The following is a 7,887-nucleotide window of genomic DNA, read 5'->3' as shown; positions in this document are numbered from 1 at the left end:
TTATAGGATTACCTACCAAAATTTATACTTGGGGTTGGTCCGAAAGACGAATACATAGATATAAAATATTTTTAAAATGGCGGCATTTTCACCAGAAGTGATTAGTTTATTTTTGGATTCTTTTGATACTCAAGTGCCAATGTTGTAACGGTTTCACTTAATTTTATGTAAAATTTAAATATTTTTGCCGCTTTAATTCAAATTTATTACCAAAAGGATAAACAAAGTCAAGGTAACAGGATGATGAGGGTCATCTCTGATAGCAAAAGATGACCAGCCATTTGCCATTAGATTTTTGAATGGTCAAGTTATTCAGCTGAATGCATCTTAAGATTGTTAATTAAATAATTCTAAAGAAGAGCAAAATAATAAAGTTAATAAAACAATTTGTAATAATACGTGAGTATTTTCTTTCTGTAATGACGTATTCATATTTAATTATAATTTTCAGATCTATATGATAGGTGCCTCATGGCTACCCTAAATTAATTATTTAATCTTATACTATATATTTGGAACCCAGTTCATCCTGGTAATGCATTAAATTAATCTGTAGCTGCTTGGAGCTAATTTTTAATATTTCAGGGTTCTTTTAAGTAATTATATAATTTCTATCGAAATATTAGAGTTGCCCTAGAATTGGCACTCGTAAGGAAATCAACATCTAACGTAGCAGTCAAAATAAATCTATCCTATTCCAACTCCAGCAGCAGCTCCAGTCGTCAAGGTCTTCAACCGTCTTCCGAAGTAAACCGTCTAGAAAAAGGTCAGACTGTATCGTACACTTACAATCATATACAAACATAACACCATAAAATTGTACTTACCAATAAGGTATCCGAATTCTGTAAGAGATCTCCGCGACAGGTCACACCTCCATCTCACACGATCAGTCGGACAACTAAAATCAAATATTGAGATATTAACGTTTGATAATTTTGAATAAAATTAAACTTACCCTCACGTTGTTCATAATTTAATGGTCAAATTACCAGAACGGGCTAGTTAACGTCACGACCCTGAGAGTACTTTCCGCGCATAGCCCTGGCGCCCTTATATCATTCATGCTCTACCATCAGCCGAGCGCAACAGGGTATCGGTTCAAATGTATCCGCCATTACATTAAGATAACAAAACCGTTTTCACTTACCCGGTAGCAATGTTCCCATTATGCTGAATTTTCACCAGCCTGTAGACCATTAACTATGAAAATGTGAAAAAAGCCTCTTGCAAGAAGCTGGTTCTTGTCTGAAAAGTTTACACTTACCTTGGCACTTACCTACACAATGCCGCAATTTGCAAATCTCATTTTCGTAGAAATATTTACAGTATCATATGGCTTCATTTTAAGAGATTATTAAAAAAACTCTCGTTGTAGCTATTTTCGTCTACAAAGTGTTATAATTCGATTTTAAGTTCGACGTTTCGGTTTTTTTGGGGCCATTATCAACTTTTATTTTTTTTAAATACAGACTTGTATTTTATAATTTGAAAGTGCTGGATATTTTGAAAAAAAATCACTTGCACGGTTACTAAATTGACACTACAACACAAAAAAACAATAAGGTGGCTATGAAACGAAAGCTGTCATAGCAAACTGCCTTTCAACACTTGAAAAATATTAGCGGTAATAAAACAAATATAGCAACAATCAACAACAAAATCATCTGACACGAATAAATCAAATATGTTTTGCCCACCCAAAATTCAGTATGCAGTTACAGACAGCCCTGTGTCAGGTACCTATTCTCCAGATGAAATATTGTGATACCAGCCAAAAATCTTCGTTAATTTTATCATGTGCGCGACCAAGTCACGTTCTTGCACCACATTAAATGCAGCATTGGGTTCAGGAATACCGAACCTACAACGCGAATCGAAGATTTTACTTGATGTCTGCAACGTTATAGCATTAAACGCTTCTAACGTACGACATTCCTTATTGAATACTCTTTGGAATTTCTAGTCATCTGAAATAGCACAGTTTATTACATATTCTTCCAACAAATTGTCGGGCGATGTTAAATCGCACACGCATTTATAAGGATAGTTCGATGCTTTATAGCACACTTGACTTCAATTTTAGGTAAATTGTTGTCAGTGATTCCTGAATACTTTTTTTTTTCAGTAAAATTGTTCAGTTGCAAATCAGACCGCATTGAAACCTTAGATTGAAACATAAGTCATAAAGAATTAAACTTTGTCAGCCTAAATCCGCTCAAGGCGTTTGGCAAAATACAAAAGAATAGTAACAGCGTCTTCGTTTCCATAATTTATAAGAATACAATAGGGTAATTGTAAAGAAAATACACAATACAAAAGGGAGATTCATTTCCTTCCAAAATTTCTAATTTATTACAAAACACGGCGACTTCTTCAAATTAAATTTGTTTTCGTTATTTAAACGGAATGGAATTGTTATTCGCCCTAGAAATATAAATTAATAATCAAAATGAAATTAGAGGTGTCATTTCATTTTGTCAAGCGTCGCCGCAGTGAAATGTTAGGAACTTTCCGTATTACACTAACAGTATGTTGCTCTAAACTTATCCAGGATATTGCATTAGTGATAATACCTCTGTAAGCACTCACGGCCATTCGGGAAATTCAGTACACTAGGGCAAAGGAGATTATAACAGTTTCCACTACTACTATTAACCCTAGAACGCGTTTCTTGGCCATCACTTTTTAAAATTCTCATTTTCGAGGATAACGCTCACATCGGACTTAATTGTCCAGAAAATGTTTAAAAGGTTGTTAACCCTTACCGTTACATAATGCATTGAGAAAATTTATAAACGTCCAGGCTCATGATCGTCATTGTGATCAATGCGGGAAATTTATGCAAATTCATGGAGGACTGCGTGGAAACTGTCAGAACATGATAGATTTTGTAGCAAACTAAATATCCGGCGAATGAAACTTTCGCATAACAAAAAGTGGAAAGCAAGGATGGAGGATTATATGACAAATTAAGGGGTCGCGCTGATCCTGCAAATATCGATGACGGTCATTCCACTTTTTAGAATATTATTAATTCATTGTCGTTTTGACGAACTTTTCTTTGCGGTTTATGTGAAAAAGTGTAAGTCGGTCAACACATTCGATAAGTTTAAGCATTTCCATAAAAAATCTCTATAGAAGTGCTGTAGAAAATCGTGGAAATTGTATACAGGGTTAGGATAAATTACCAGAACGATAGATTATTTCAAAATACTCAAAAAATGGCTTACCTATATAAAAGTTGTAGGTCTGTTAAAAATCTACCCATCTGTAATTATTATTGAAATAGGGTCACACAAAGTTGTAGAGAATGATAGTATATTTTTAATGTAACACCTTGTACATTATTACTTATTTTGATTGACGACTCAATTTTAAACATTTTGTATTAACCATATGACATTATGAATAAATTCATTAGTTTACTAGAAATCGGCGTTTCGAAGAATAACGGAAAACAAGGCGATATTCGATCATAGTGATATGTACCTGAGCAGCAAATAAGGTCCGACCAACAAATAATCAATAGTTTGACATCTAAAAGTCAGTTTTGACAGAAATAAGCAAAAAAAGAAAATATCATGGCGTTTTTACTTACTGAAACAGAGAGAATTGATATTTTAATTTTAAGGTACTACTCTAACCAGGGAACAGGGCAAAAATTTTAAGACTCCTTTTCTGATTCGGTTTCTGCTTATATAGTGTTTGGAAGGAAGTGGGAATGTAATGGTGATGGTGATTTTACTGGTGGGAATGTCAACAAACATTATCTCTTCGAAACTACCACCCTCTTCCGATTCCAGATTCCTACAGGTACGAATTAATCACATTAAATTTCACATCTTTACACCCGTTAATCTAAAATATCTATTAGATTCAAAGAAAATGTGGTTTAAATCGCCGAGGGAAGATTTGTTACAATTAAAATATGGAGTAGGTACTACGTGTATCTAATGTAAATCTGCTGGGAATTTACCATGTTGTAAGCTGTAATTTCAGTCTTGTTATTATACATTTGTACTTTCTGTTGTTGTTAAATGACGTATGTCCTTTGAGAGCACTTTGCGGATAGAGAAATGGACCCAACGTATAAAACCTCTTAAACTCCATAACCATTGGTCAAGTAATATAAAAATTGCTGGTATTATTAAGAAATTTAACAAAAGTTATTGAACAAAAGGTAACTATAACAATCCATCCACTATAATCATAAATAGGTAAATAAAATCAAAAACCGAATCAAAGATAGAAGAACGTGGAGGTGCGTACGTATTAAACATGTAGCAAATTTGCGATACAATTAGTTAAGTACATGCAAAATTTAGCACCACCCCGGATTTGTAATTGTGATTGTGACTGGTAGGCAATTAAAGTAAGTACGCCGTTTGCGAGGCGCGTCGCAGTTACAGTTTTTGCGTAATTTGTGTTCTATACAATTAGATACGCGTAGTTTGCGTGTGGAGCAATCTAACTCAAAGGACTATTCAAACAAGAAATATGCCACGTTCGCAATTCAATTTACGTCGGAATTTGGAACAACTTTCATAAATTATTCCGGTATAAACGATAATGTGAGTAATGAATTATAACTCGGATGTATCTTCACATGAATCGCGGAAAGTTTCATTCAATTTGTATATCCGATCGGATCGGTGGCGGTTATATCGGTCAGTTGAATCCAAAAACACAATAAATTAAAATGTAGCACAATCGAAAACAGCCAGTAAAGCCATTATTCTTTTATTTATAGGTATTTTGGATAAAATGAGCAAAAATGGGAAATATAATAACATTCAATTAAATTAAGGCAATAGTATGCATGCGCAATGCACGTAAAGTATACATATACTTACACCTAAAACTTAGATATCCCAAAACTGAGTGTGATCAAAAAAGAACCCAACTTTCTCTGTTAAATTATATTGATAATGTTATGAAAATATAATGCGGCTTTTTACATTGTTTATTGCAGTTACCTATAAGTATAACAAATAAAACAATCCCGTATTAGTACTTATTTTTTTATATTTCAAGATATTTGCAAAAATTGGCCTATGGAGTCTTATTTGACCGCACCTGGTAACAAGTGTTACAAATTAACAGACAATAGTGTTTGTGATATTTTGGGATTTTATATTAAATAGGTTTGTAATTGTTTTTTTGTGGATTAAAGTGCACTCATTGAATAGTAATTAATTTATTGAAAGAGCCATTTCATTTTTTAGGTCAAGTTCGGACCGGCAACGAGTGCAGATGTGCTTAGCGAGTTCTGCGTTTACTTTAATAAATAACTCGTTAATTTTTAAAACGCGAGGCGGGTGCATGCTTAATTCAAACTTACATTCGAAGCCCAAGCGGAATTTGTCTTTATCAAGACACGAATATTGCGCGAGGATTTAATTAAATTGTGAGGTCAAGACAGTGTAGAAATTAAATCAACAGGAGAGGGAGAAAAGCTAAGTACTAGAGTTAAGGCTAAAATTAAATTAAACTAAAAGGGAAAAGATGAGATAGAGGGGACCACGGGGGACAATTAACCAGCTAGTTTGGATAAACAGGGGAATTGAGGAAGGTAGCGCCCAAACGGTCGTGCAAAAATACATATCGCGTGGGCGGTACAAATTGGACCGTTACGAAAGGAAACATAAACTCAATTGGTGAAATACTAGTACCGTAACCCATCAAGCAGGCTATTTAAATTCCCAAAGTTGATGACATATTTTGGTATACATACGAGGGGAACCTTTAGGAAATGCACTCCTGTTAGTTCCTACCAGGGACACATCCCCGCGACAGTTGACTAAATTCTGGGAATATGCCAACGTATCAAGAGAAAGCCTTTTTATTTTGGAGATATGCGGATGGACTTCTATTTAACTGATTATGGGACGTATTGAACATTCTACGTGGTAAAGTTTACAAACCAAAAATGCTCTTTGGAGACAAATAAAACAAAATGATAATAACACCAAATGGATCTAATGAGCGTTAAATGTAGGAAATTGAGGGATTTATTGACAGATTCGATTTCATTGTGAATGTAAGATTAGGGTTCTTCTCGAAAGATGGCAAAGGTATCGGCAACATAACGTTGATAAAAAATAAAATGGGACTTTTATTATGTTATAGTGGAGTGACCGGGAAATGGTTAAGAAAAATGTCAGCTCACAGCAGTGAAAGGTTGATGTAAATTTGAATAAAGGTGTAAGAAGGAAAGTTATCAGAAGGGAAAGAATGTGAAAGTTTTTCAGCGATGCAATTTCGCGAAGACTCACAGGGAAATATGATAGCAATACAAGGAAACTAAAAAGAATAAATTACTAACCTTCCCTTAAGCTCAATAGTTTAATTTCTCTTAACACGACCCTAAAAGAATTTCCTCTTTGGTTACTGAAAGTGGGTCTGCCCCACTCCAATCAATAAACGAGATTTACCCTCGTTACTATGAATTTAATAACGGACAAAAAGTTGTAGAAAATGATTATGGAAAGTGTGAGAATTTAGTTCAATGAAGAAGATAGAAAAGCCGAGCCGCACAAGAAATATTAATATATGTTATTACATTCAAGTTGAATTTAGCCTATTGGAAACTTATTGAAAGTGTTTTCGAAATGAAAAGCAAAGAATTCCATCATGTGACAATATTAATAATATATATTAAATCCAAATGAACAATAGATTTCCATCCATGACGTAGGTTTAGTTAAACCAATTATTTTCATTTTAAGCAGCTTTTCAATATAAAAACGTTGGGGCAAGATACTTCCTAAAGTAAAAGCAGACGACCGTCTTTTCGACTTTTTAAGCTTACTAAATTTTATTATATTTTTAGTAGAATGTCATTCCTTTATGCAACCAGTGGAAAAAGTACATGTTTTGCCAAAAAGAAAAAAAGTACTAACGCTTATAGCCTTATACAATGGAGAATGCAGAAGCTCCCGAAGATAGGTAACGATTCAATGTACCAGAATTGGATGTACGCGAGCGCTTCTTTTAGTTATCGTTCTCTCAATAGTAGGAGAGTTGGTGGTACAATTTAGAGAAGGTGTTTTGCCCACGCTGAAATTATAAAAAAACAACAGGTGCATGTGGAATGGCGAGTCGAGTAGAGGTCTTGCGGGTATTTCGCGCGTAGAATCCAAAACAATTCGTACTTTTTCGATTAGACTTCTCAATCAAAAGTTATAGACTAGAAACCAATTTCGAAAGAAAATTCAAAGGGCTGTAACTTTTGAACTAGTAGCCCAATCTTCGAACTGTTTGAAATTATGGATTTTACAGGGCACATTCTATAAGAAATTTTTTTTTCCCGTTCGATCTGAGACAATTTTTTTTTCGGGGCTCAAAAAAAAGCAGTGTATAACCTTCCTTTTTTTTACCAAAAATCGACTACACCAAAATTTCTCGGGAAAACACTTTTTCTTATTAATTTTGGGGCGTAGAATCCAAAACAATTCGTACTTTTACGATTAGACTTCTCAATCAAAAGTTAAAGACTAGAAACCAATTTCGACAGAAAATTCAAAGGGCTGTAACTTTTGAACTAGTAGCCCATTCTACGAACTGTTTGAAATTATGGATTCTACAGGGCACATTCTATAAGCGACCAATCACATGCCGAGGAGCCAAAGCAATACTTCAAGAGAGTTACAGTGTACACATTGCAATTTTGCAACAAATCTTCAACATATTCTAAGAATCATCATTATCTCTTGAGGAACAAGCCTTCAAAGGATTTAAAATGTGCTGTCTATTTGTCTGTCTCTTATGCCTGTGGATTTCCCAAAGTTCGCCAATACTGCTACTAATAATTAGCGGTGGTTGGCTCGTAACTTTTAAAATAAAAGGATGCACTAGAAAAGACACGATCCGAGGAATTTTGCA

At 34.3% G+C, this 7,887-nt stretch overlaps 1 long non-coding RNA gene across 1 annotated transcript; it reads right to left on the bottom strand.

Moving 5' to 3' along the window:
- Positions 1-476: 476 nt before the first annotated feature.
- On the bottom strand, positions 477-1,143 carry LOC116160028. The gene is made up of 3 exons (XR_004143118.1): positions 959-1,143; positions 828-901; positions 477-756 (listed from the first exon to the last, which is right to left on the bottom strand). It is a non-coding gene; the product is annotated as an uncharacterized LOC116160028 (long non-coding RNA).
- Positions 1,144-7,887: the final 6,744 nt, after the last annotated feature.

Source organism: Photinus pyralis, unplaced genomic scaffold (assembly GCF_008802855.1).
Source record: "Photinus pyralis isolate 1611_PpyrPB1 unplaced genomic scaffold, Ppyr1.3 Ppyr1.4_LG1, whole genome shotgun sequence".
Classification (NCBI taxonomy): Eukaryota; Metazoa; Arthropoda; class Insecta; order Coleoptera; family Lampyridae; genus Photinus; species Photinus pyralis.
This window is presented reverse-complemented; position numbering and strand designations above follow the sequence as displayed.